This window comes from Sorex fumeus, unplaced genomic scaffold, assembly GCF_029834395.1.
Source record: "Sorex fumeus unplaced genomic scaffold, SorFum_2.1 ptg000030l, whole genome shotgun sequence".
Classification (NCBI taxonomy): domain Eukaryota; kingdom Metazoa; phylum Chordata; class Mammalia; order Eulipotyphla; family Soricidae; genus Sorex; species Sorex fumeus.
In genome coordinates, this window is record NW_026606087.1 from 7,911,060 (window position 1) to 7,923,784 (window position 12,725).

General features: G+C 39.2%; 1 protein-coding gene across 4 annotated transcripts in view; it reads left to right on the plus strand.

Moving 5' to 3' along the window:
- SBF2 (SET binding factor 2) overlaps positions 1–12,725 on the plus strand; it is a 472,123-nt gene that overhangs the window by 209,863 nt on the left and 249,535 nt on the right. The window lies entirely within an intron of this gene.

The window sequence follows — 12,725 nt, forward strand, 5'->3', positions numbered from 1 at the left end:
TTTATTAGTCAGAGATCATTCCCTGGGATTAGGGTGTTGGTGTGTGTGTGTGTGTGTGTGTGTGTGTGTGTGTGTGTGTGTGTGTTGGGTGTGGAGGGGGTGAAGGGGTGGGCAGAGGTCAGGCCTCTCATCTCCCCATTGGTACTCTGGGACCAGGCAGTTCTAGAGATTGAAGACATGTAAGCCTTGTGCTTACTATTTCTTCAGCTTCCGGTTCTTTTGAAATACCAGCCATAATTTCAATTTTGTGTGGAGGGCACACCTTGCTGTGTCCTGGCTTACTCCTGGCTCTTTGCCCAGGAATCACTCCTAGCAGAAGTAGTGGGGCCATATGTGGTGCCAGTGATTGAAAACAAGTTGCCTTGACCAGAGGCCTTACCCACATTACTGTATTTTCAGTCTGTTATCTGGATGTTTCTAAAAAAAAGTCATATCAGTGGATAGATTTATTAAGATTTGTATTCTGCCATGGTTCATTTGTAATTTTCACTGTCAGTACTTCTCCCGAAGTATCTTTCACAGACTACAGAGCATATAACCAGAATATTGTTTTAAAAACAATTTTTTTGTTACACTCCTTGGTGTTATGTTTTAAGCACCCATATAAAAATGTCAACTCATTATTATTTGTGGCACTAGATCAAAATTGATACGTTAAGAGTAACAAAAGTTAAAAGTGCTCTTTCAAAATGGGGTATTTAATTTCAGACAATTGTATCTACTTTCTCAACATAGAAAAGATTCATGACAAAATTTTGGGTATCTTTTGTATGTGGGTTTTATTGGGGGTTGGGGTATACCCACTAGTGCTCAGTGCTTACTCTTAGCTCTGTGCTCAGGAATCATTCCTTGAGGTCTTGGGGACCCATTGGGAGTGCCAGGGATAGAACCTGGGTCAGTCACGTGCAAGGCAAATGACTTACTTGCTGTATCATCTGTTTTATGTAATTTCGTAGGTGATAACCAAACAAGAAATCAAATATGAAATATTTGAAACTATTTAGCTTCAGAAGAGCTTATCCCCATAAAAGAAATTGGAAGCCTTTTTGTTGTTGTTCTTTTGGTTATCTGTTGACTTATTGTTTTGTTCTCAGTGCTCTGTAATAAAAGATTATAATAGTTTGGAGGAAGTTGTGTGATCTAATCTCATTATCTGTTGTGCTTTCTGTTGCTTGCAGAGCATTGAGTATCACCTCTAGGGAAACAAATTGGTTTGCATTTTGAAATGGTCAACAAAGAACATTTATTTGCTTATTTTAATTAAATACCAAGATCTAAATTTTTTTTAATTTGTCAGCATAAGAGGAAACAAATCACATTTCATAATGCTGATTCACAAGCTGCAGAAAAATTAAGGGATTAAGAATAAACCAAAAGAAAAAATATCGAGACACAAATGAAAATACATACCAAAATTAATAAAATTAAGCAGACACATGTAAAAGGAAAGTTTCTTGTAATACAGTAAGAAAAAAAACCCTCAAAACAAACTAAATTGACAGTTCGGTGCTAGAAAAAGAAACAAAGCTCAAAGTTAGTCGAGAAAAGGAAATAACTAGATTAGAGTGAAAATAAAATAAATTGAGCATAGAAAAACAGATAAGATACTGAGTTTTTTAACTAGATAAACAAAATAAACAAAGTTTTAGTCAGATTTGCCAAGAAAAAGAGAGAATACTTGAAAAATTAGAAATGAAAAAGCAAACATAACTTTACCATGTAAATTAAAAGAATTGTAAGAGACTGCTGTGAATAACTGCATACCAACAAATTGGAAAAGCTAGGAATAGTGGATAAATTTCTTCAAGCATATAACCTTTGACAACAGAAACCGGAGGACATAAAATATGAGCCCATAAATAAAGTAAGATATTGAATTAATATAATATCACTTAAGCAAAATTTAGGACTTAAATAACTATACTGGTAAATTAGAACATTTAAAGAAGAATTGATAACAGTTTTATTAAACTCTTTCCAAAAAAATCAGAAAGAAGAAATATTTCCAAATTTATTTTATAAGGTTTGTATTACTGATACCAAAATCAAACAGTGGTAACACAAGAAAAAATTATGGGCCAGTATGGTTTTTGAGCAACATCCGACTGTCAGTCCAAACACTGTCCTCCCGTTGTTCATCGATTTGCTCGAGCGGGCCCAGTAATGTCTCCATTGTGAGACTTCTTGTTACTGTGTTTGGCATATTGAATACTCTCGGTAGCTTGCCAGGCTTTCCGAGAGGGGTGGAGGAATCAAACTTGGCTCAGCTGGGCTGGCTGGCTGCGTGCAAGGCAAATGCCTACCACTGTGCTAGCGATAGCACCCAATAGTACTTAGAAGTTACTCCTGGCTTTGCACTCAGGAGTTACTCCTGGTGGTGCTCAGGGAACTGTGTGGAATACCAGTGATAAAACCTGGGTTGGCCATGAGCAAGGCAAAGGCCTACCTGCTGTACTATCTCTCCAGACCCCTATTGGGCCAATATCTTTAATAGACGTGCATTCCAGAATCCTCAAAAACCATTAGCAAACTAAACTCAGCATATACTAGTATAAAATATAATTATTCTAGGGGGTAAAAGGATGATTCACCTTCCATAGACCAGTATAATATATGATATTAATAAAAATTATATGATTTTCTTAAGAAAAAAAAGATGACAAAATTTAGTGTCCTTTCATGGTAAAACCCTTAAGTATAGTGTTGGTATAGGAGGAAAATGTTTTAACATAATAGAAGCCATATGCGACATGCCTGCAACTAACATTGTAGTAAGTGGTGAAAAGCTGAAAAATGTCCCTCTAAGTTCTGGTCAAGGATGTTCACTTAGTTACCACTTTTATTCCATAATACTGGAGTCATACTCAGAGAAATTGATCAAGAACAAGCAATATAAAGCATCCAAATCAGAAAAGAAGTAAATAGTCCCAATTTGCCAATGACATGCTATATTTAGAAGACCTTGAAAATTTTTAGAACTAGATGGTGGTGGGGAGTGGACATTGGTAGAGGGAAGTGGACACTGATGAAGGATTCACTGTTCCAGCATTGTATGTCAAAAACCTAATCATGAATAACTGTAATTTCAGGGTGACTAAAAAAAAGTAAATAAAAGAATTGTGCATAGTTACAGGACAGAAGATCAGTACTTAATATTTAGTTGTGTTTTTTATACCAGTAGTGAAGAAAAAATTAAGAATTGCTTTTTAAAAAAGAAAATACTAAGGAATAATTTTGTTAAATACGTTTAAGATGTCTACCCTGAGAACTTTAAGGTACTGTTAATGAAGAAAATTGAAGAAACAAGTAAATACAAAGTTATCTCATGTACATAGACTTTAAGAAGTATTGTTGGTGGGGCCAGAACAATAGTACAGGGGGTAGGGTATCTGCCTTACATGCAGCTGACCTGAATTTGATTCCCGGCATCCCATATGTCCCCTGAGCACCTCCAGGAGTGATTCCTGAGTGCAGAGCCAGAAGTAACCCCCTGAGCATTGCTGAATGTGACTAAAAACCAAAAAAACAAAAAAAAAAACCCGAAGAATTATTGTTGGAAAAGGGCTGACATTGGTGACTTCAAGCACCCCCTGGTGTGAGACTAGTGTCCTCCCATCCCCTCCTCTCCCCCACCCCCAGCTTGAGTACTGCTCAAGTGGTCTTCCTCCCCAAAATTTACCCATATTTCCCTAAGAAATTTGAGGTTGAATGTAGTCCCTTTCAAAAATTTAAAGGTATTTTTTTCTTTCTCATGACTGACTAATATTCTATGGAAGACACTTCAAAACTATACACAAAACTGTAACACACTGTGTATATCCTTGTACCCTCTAGATTTATCAGTTAGCAATGCTTCTTTGTCAGTTTTACAATGATAATTGGATAACCATCCATTCTAATTCTTTAGCTGTTAGCAGTTGATATTTTATTATCGAGAATTTTCCCATTTTGTCTGATTTGAGCATTATTATACATTATCATACATCATTTAGTAACTCATGTATTTCACAATTTTTTTCTTTTGATCAATAGTGTATAATGAGTGATTTTGTTATTTTTAAAATGGAAGTAGCTGCATTATGACAGGTTTTATATCTACACTATTAAAAATAAAAATAAGTGGGGTTGTACAGTGGGTAGAGTAATTGTGTTGCATACGGCCAACCTGAGTTCAGTCCTTGTACCTTTTATAGCCCCTGAGCCCTGCCAGGAGTGATCTCTGAGCAAGAGCCAGGAATATGCCCTCAGCACTGCCAACAGCGGGCCCCAAACCAAAATAAATAGTGTGTGTTCTACATTAAGTTCACCACTGAAAGTCCAATTCTGACCCTGTAGCAATAAGATCATCTGATAGGAAGATTATATATATCTTTAAACTTACTTGGGTCCTAGAGAGATGGTCTTTCTTGTGACATCATATAGCCTTAAGGTCTCAAGTTGCCCATGAGACCTCATGCCATGTGTATATGTGTGTGTATGTATGTGTGTGTTTATGAAATTTTGCCCATTTTAACTCTTCTACTAATTTAAATTTTTACATTTTTTAAATTTTCTTAATAGAAGAAGACTGTATTATAAATTTAGAGCCCTTGTACTTTACCAGCAGATGGTGCTGTGGTGTTAGTTACAATTTTTAAAATGTTCTGCTGCACTTAGGAAGGTATTAGCAGGTGCTGTGTGGGAAGTTTAGGTATTGGTGGGAAGAGCCCTCGTCACTGTCATGAGGGTACTAGTCGGGCATAGAGCTGGGTAGGCTGAGGCTGATTCCTGTTTGTGGCAGTGCTGATATTCCTCTTTTCTGGGATTCCATATCTGAAAGATCCCTGGTGGACCTACTGTTCATATACTTGGTGATATATTAGGTTTTGTAGAGAAGGAGAACGTATTCTCAGTATTTTCCAGTAGGGACCATACGATTCTTTGGAGCTCTTGGGACCTAAGGGAGTTGCAGTTGAAAATCATGCATATGGGGCTGGGTGGGGGAGGGGCAGGCATAGTATGAGACTAGGGGGCAGAATGTAGGGCATGGGGAACCACAGAAATGAAGCAGAGAGCCAGTGTTGAAAGGAAGACAAAAAGCACTGTTCTAGAAGCCTCTCTCTATGACCCTTCCTGTCAAGGTGCATGCCACCTCTGAGAAGCATTCCAGCTCCTGCCTTATAGACTTGACTTGGGTCCAGGGCATGTGATTTGCACTGCCTCCACACACTTCCCCCGTCTTCCTTCACAGATTCTCGATCTCATCTGTTTCCTCACTAGTGCCGCTTGCATAGATTGCTGAGATGCAGGGGTACTTGAGTCTTAACTCATGTTATGGGAATATCTGTCTTCTTTCTGGCTAACCGTTCCTTGTTTAATTTGTGAGTGAAGAAAGGAACCCACTCCATTATCATCTTGGTGAAGCCCTGGTTTTCATTATTTTAATATACAGTTGCCCTAGATTTTACTAGTGTGCCTAATCTTTCAGGTTGGTTTCCTATATTTGTTTGATATCTTCATCATTTTAGGGGGCGATTGTTTTTATTTTGGGGCCGTACCCCACAGTGCTCTGTGCTTAGGGATCACTCTTGGTGGAACTGGGAAACCACATGGGATCCTGGGGCTCAAACTCATGTGCCCTACACATTGTATTTTCTCTCTACACCTATATCTCCATTTTCTAAAAACACTTTTATTTTATCTTATAACAATATTACCTCTTCTCTGCAGAAACCTGGGATCTTGTATATTTAGAATAAGAGTTTTTTTTAGTTGAGATACTTTCTTAATTTTCAATGTAAGTGGTTTAGAATTATAATTTAGTTTTTCTAATACTCAACTTACAGAATGTTAGTGTTTATTATTTTTTTTTGAAATCTTTTCCAAGATTCTGAAGTGTAAATAAGGTAAAAGGTAAGGTAAAGGCCCTCCCGTTGATCGTCGATTTTGCTCGAGCGGGCCCAGTAACGTCTCCATTGGAGACTTTGTTGTTACTGTGTCTGGCATATCGAATACTCTCGGTAGCTTGCCGGGCTCTCCGAGAGGGGCGGAGGAATCGAACTCGGGTCGGCCATGTTGGCCGCTTGTAAGGCGAACGCCCTACCCGCTGTGCTATCGCTCTAAAAATTTTTGCTGTATATAATTGCCATTGGGTTCACAGTACTAGTAGAGTATGGTAGCTTTTCTCTACTTGGAATAGAAAATGTGTTTTTGTAATTGGTACAGAAGATGGCCTTAATAGTAAAGTAGACATTGGAAAAATATTAAAATTCATAGGATGCTCCTTTTTAGGTCTTCACACATGTCCTGATAGTTGGCATGAGTATCTTCTCTTTTTAAAAAAATGTTTTTCTTTTATTTCTCAAGTCATATAATCAGTTCAAAAATAGCTATTTTAGTTTTCACTTAGTGTGAATCACTTCATACCAAATATACTATGACATTATTTGTAAGATTGAAGAGAGGGAACTTAGGGACACACATCATCAAAAGTTTAATTGTGCAACTTTTAAAATGTTGGCTCTTACCTTTCTAGGAAACAGAAACATTGTCAGTAATCACAAGCAAACGTTGGCACTGAACTTTGATAACATATTCCCCAAATCATTCACGAGGCAGAATGATCAGAATATTAAGTAATCAGTAAAATATGATAGTTATGGTATTGCATTTTGTGGCATAACTGAAATAATGATCTATGTTTTTTAAAGTTAGTCATATTAAAGCCTTTTTGTGTATTTTATGAACCAGTGATAATGCAGTTCACTGTAAGGATATTTATTTAGCATGTTAGGAATCAAAATGCGAAAAGGAGGAAATAAATGCAAGTGGTTTTGGTAAGTATAATATGAAGATACATAGAGGGACCATAAGATACACTTCTTTATTTCATTTAAGTTAAAATCTAGCTTGCAAATGGTACAGCTTGTAGAGCAATTGCCTTGTACATGACCGACCTGGGTTTGATTCCTGGCATCCCATATGGTCCCCCAAGCACTGCCAGGAGTAATTCCTGAGTGCCAAGCCAGGAATAACTCCTGAACATCGCTGGGTGTGGCCCCAAAGCAAAACATAAAACCCTCAAAAAACCAAAACAGATAAAACTTAAGTAAAAAGGCATTCCAAAGTTTTGTACACAGAGTACCACTACTGTGAAACAGGCTCATTGAAGACAAGACTTGGCAGCTAGAGTAAGTCTAGCAGAGTTTAAAGGACTCAGTGGAACATTTGAAAAATAAGAGCAAGTGCTAAGGCTTAGTGTAGGGGAAAGGAAAAGGACATTACAGGCAAAAAGCTTATGGAGAAGAAAAGAAAATTTAGAATTTATGGAACATAGAAAACCTATGTTCTACGCTCTATGCTAAAAGTTTTACAACACATTATTAATACTAGTAAATTCACATGTAACTTAATTTTATTTTTATAGAGACTCCATATGGTACCAGAGGTTATCAAACTTAAGTTTCTTACTGGTTCTTTTTCACACACCCAAAAAAAGACTCAGCATCTCCCTAGAGATTTATTTTTAAGCAAACAGAAACAGTCCCCACCTTTCCCCTCCATTGCACCCAAGGCTGCGACTCCACTTCCCTTGGATTGGTCAAGAAACCCCACAGGGAGATATCATCCATTTGGAAAGCACTGGCTTAACGTTTCCATTTTATAGATGAAACTAAAATTATATCCAGGGTATGCAAATACTTGGCTAAACAGCTAGGTTTCGAAGACCAAATTCCAGTATCAAAAACTAACATATACTGTATGACTGTATATAGCAGCACTGTAGCACTGTCCTCCTGTTGTTCATCGATTTGCTCCAGCAGGCCCAGTAACGTCTCCATTGTGAGACTTGTTACTGTGTTTGGCATATGAATACGTCACGGGTAGCTTGCCAGGCTTTGCCCTGTGGGCGAGATACTCTCAGTAGCTTGCCAGGCTCTCCAAGAGGGGTGGAGGAATCGAACCTGGGTCAGCTGGGCCGGCTGCATGCAAATGTTGAGGGATTTTTGCACTGTGCTCAGCACTGGTAAGTGCTACAGTGCTCAATGTTAATGGTAGGCTTTCCTGCATTAATTATTTCAGCACCACATTCACACCCCAGAGTGTCCACTTCCCTTCATCATTGCTCCAGAGATCCTCTAGGACACCCTGCCCATACTATTCACCCCTTTACCCTCCCCTCTGGTGAGCTTAGTGTTAAAGACCAGTTGTAAAGTTTTGTTGCCTTCAGACATTGTTATTCCCTTACTTTGTTCTTTTGTTTGCAGTATATGGGGGAGATCAGTGTCTGTACCTCACTTTCTGACTATCCTCACTTAGCAGGGTACTCTCCAGAACCATCTCCATCGCAGTTTATTGCATGATTTTGCCTTGTTTTATAGCTGAATAGTATTTTACTGTGTATATGTACCACACTTTCTTTATCCAGTCATCTTGTCTTGGACCCATGTGGTGCTTCTAGATTTTGCCTGTTGTGAATAGTGCTCTTTTAGAAAGATATCCTAAGTTGATTAGTGAAATGTTTTCGAGTCAGCCTTTATTTCTTTTGAACCAGATGGAAATGACTTATATTGTTCACCGGGATTTGCTACCTCTTGGAAGTATGAAGACAAAGGTGATAGAACCAGTAGAGAGGATTTTTAAAAAATTGCTAAAATTTTAATTTTTTATGCAGAATGTATAAACTATTAGCAGGAATTCCAGTTCAAACTCTCAGTCAGTAAACTTAAATTCTATAATCATCTTAATCACTTAATCACTTAATCCCCGTTATTCATCGATTTACTCGAGCGGATGCCAGTAACGTCTCCATTCATCCCGGTTGCGTGCTAGCGTAGCCCAATGGTATCTGTTTGTTCTAGGAACATGCAGAGTCTCAAACCGATCATTCAGGGTCTTGATGAAGAAGTCTGACCATCTTGTAGGTGGGCGTCCACATGATCTTTTGATATCCCATGGAATCCAATCAGTAATGGCTCTAGTCCAGCGGTTGTCTGTAAACCTCATTATGTGTCCAGCCCATCTGATTTTTTAAAAAAAAATCATATAACTAAAAAATTATTAATGTATTCTAAAAATGTATTAATGTATTCTAAAAATTCTAAAAATACTTTCTCCTTTATAATTTTTCCACAGATTTAACAGATACTAGAAGAAATTTCTTTCTGTATTATATATATAACAAAAATTTCTTTCTGTATTATATATATAAACGATCATCCTGTTGTTTGTTAATTGCCTCGAGCAGGCAACAGTAACATCTCCTTCTTCCTAGCCCTGAGACTTTAAAAGAGCCATATTCAATGCTCTTTCAGAACTTAGAGAATGAGACCTATCATTGTTACTGGTATTTTGGCATATTGAGTACGACACGGGAAGTTTGCCAGACTCTGCCGTGCGGACAGGATACTTTCGGTAGCCTGCCGGGTTCTCCAAAGTAAAAACGAGATAATAAGATGTCACGTGGCCGCATTCGCTTCTGGGAGCTGGGTTTTATAGTCTCTGGGTCTTGGCTGTTGATGGGACCACCTGGCGCCAGCGGCAGCTGGTGGGTGTAACACCTACCTACTGGAAGATGGGGGATCTGGGTGGAGAAGGCCTCGTCCCGATCCGAGCAGACTTGGAGACCTCAGCCCCAGGACCTGCATGCCTAGGTTCCTCTGCCGGTTCCTTCATGCATGAGGCTTGTCTGGACATGTGGAGAGTGGTCTCAGCATGGCTGTGGCTGGTTCTGGAGGTCTTCGACTGCCGGGGCTCTGTTCGGGGCAGGGAGGGAAACTCAACCCACCCCCCTCCAAGGGGCCCCAGTGAGACAGCCAGGTGTGGGGGGCAGGAGACTCAGTACATATGTACAGAATATGTACATAAGGAATCAAAGTCTGCATTTCCCCTGAGCTGATGACTTTCCCTCTCAGGAACATTGGTCTATAGTCACTTATTATAGTAACTTAGTAACTCACTATATATATATATATGTATATGTATATATATGTATATATATATTTATTTATTGAATCACCATGAGAAAAGTTACAAAGCTTTCAGGTTTAAGTCTCGGTCATACAATAATCAAACACCCCTCCCCTCACCAGTAATTATTTTTCATTACCAAGAACCCGAATATACTTCCCTCCCACCCTTCGCAATGCCTGTGAGGCAGATGATTTTTACTTAACTCTCTGTCTACTTTGAATACGTTCATTATTTCGATAAAAGATGCACCATTATTGTTTGGAATTTCCCCCCAACAATCAGAACTGCTGAAAAGGCATTGTGAAATAATTTGTTTTCAGTTGCTGGTTATGAAAACCATATGCTATCGCGGCTGCGTGATTTTGGATTTCTGATATTTTATTAATTAAATCTGGGTGGATTTCTGCCAAGAGCCAGATAATTACGAGATTGGTTTCTGTGCCTCTGGTGCCATGGCCGTGCCAGAGATCTGCTCGTGGGGGGCAACTCATGGCCTCGGTTGGGCATGAAGGACGAGCCGGTTCCATCTTCCTTCCAATGAGGCTGCAGTTGCCCCGTCACCACTGGCTCATACCTGGCTTTCCAGTAAGCTCTGAGGCAGCAGCCACCTTGCTGCAGGGGGTTGTGAGAGGGGAAAGGTAGAAGAGAAGGACACCCTTTCCCTCCCAGGGGCATGGCGCCTGAGTTTAACGCATAGTCCATTCCCATTTCCAACAAGCTGCTGGGCTCTGGATTGGTTCCATGTGCCTCTGGTGCCATGGCCGTGCCTCTATATTTGCTTTTTGGGTCACACCGGACGATGCACAGGGACCACTCCTGGCTCTGCACTCAGGAGTCACTCCTGGCGGTGCTCAGAGGACCATGTGGAATGCTGGGAATCGAACCCGGGTCAGCTGCGTGCAAGGCAAACGCCTACCCGCTGTGCTCTCTCTCCAGCCCCTATATTTTTAAAGATTATTTTATATGTCCTTTTATGTCTTTTACTCCTATCCTTTGAGTTTTTTATATTGATAAATACATAGTCTCTTTTAGAATCAGTTTTGTCTTATTTTTGTTTGGTTTTGGAGCCACACCTGGCAATGCTCAGGGGTTACTCTTGGCTCTGTACTCAGAAATTACTCCTGGAAGTGCTCAGGGAGGCCAAATGGGATGCTGGGGTTCATACCTGGGTAGGTTATGTGCAAGGCAAGTGCCCTTCCTGCTTTACTGTCACTTGCACCCTAGAATCAATGTTTATACATTCTCATTTCACTATAACAACTTACCATTTCCCATATTCTTAAGACTCAGTTGTCTTGAAAATGTTTTTCAAAGAACTTCATTAAAAATAGAGATTCACAATTTATGAGGAGTTAAATTTTGAGAATTTTCAGATTCACTTCATTAAAAAGGAGAAAAAGTTTGATTTTCTCATTTTTTACAACAGTTTGCATTAATCCTGTATTTTCTCTAAAAATAATAATTAACTCAATAATATTTGCCTTAATTTTGAAATTTTAAGTCAGTTGTTAATGTAATTAATTTTTTAAAAAAAACTCACTCTAAGGAATTCTTGAGCATCATATAACAATTTAAGTTAATTAATGATGACTTTTTTTTTATGTAGGAGTACCGCTATTTATTCAGCCACTCATTAGGGTGATTGAATTGGGCATGAATTCCACCTTACTTTATTTTTTCATTTTTTATAGTTTTATTTATTGAATCACTGTGAGAGCTGTTACAAAGCTTTCAGGTTTAAGTCTCGGTCATACAATGAAACACCCGTACCTTCACCAGTGCCCATTCTCCACCACTAAAAACCCCAGTATACCCACAACCCACACCCTCCCCCTACCTGTGGGGCAGATGATTTCCACATTACTCTCTCTCTGCTTTGATTACATTCAATATTTTGACACCTGACCCACCATTTTTTTAAAAAAAATTTTTTTTATTAGTGAACCACCATGAGGTACAGTTGTAGATTTACAATTTTTTGTGCTTGGGTTTGATTATACAATGATCAGATACCCATCCCTCCACCAGTGCCCATTTTCCACCACCATGGATAATATCTCCCCCGCCCCCATCCCCCATCCCCCCCTGCCTCTGTGGCAGGGCAATCCCCTGTGTACTCTCTCTCCTTTTGGGTGTTGTGGTCTGCAAAAGAGGCATTGAGTGGCAAACATGTTCAGTCCATAGTCCACTTTCGACATGCATCTCCCCTCCTGGGAGGATCCTCCAAATACCCTTTATTTGGTGTTTCCTTCTCTATCTGAGCTGCCCTTTCCTCTAGAATGCCCGACTGGCCACTAAGCTATGGAGTAATCCTCCTGGTGCTGATCTCAGCTATTCTTGGGTATTAATCTCATATTTTGTTACTTTATGTCCCCCAGATGAATACAATCTTTCTATGTCTATCCCTCTCTTTCTGACTCATTTCGCTTAGCATGATACTTTCCATGTTGTACCACTTGTATGCAAATTTCATGACTTCATCTTTTCTAACAGCTACATAGTACTCCATTGTGTAGATGTACCAAAGTTTCTTTAACCAATCATCTGTTCTTGGGCATTCAGGTTTCTTCCAGTTTCTGGCTATTGTAAAGAGTGCTGCAATGAACAAACAAGTGCAGATGTCACTTCGACTATACATTTTTGCCTCTCTGGGATATATTCCCAGGAGTGGTATTGCTGGGTCAAATGGGAGCTCAATTTCTAATCTTTTGAGAATCATCCATACTGTTTTCCAGAAGGGCTGAACCAGTGGACATTCCCACCAACAGTGAAGG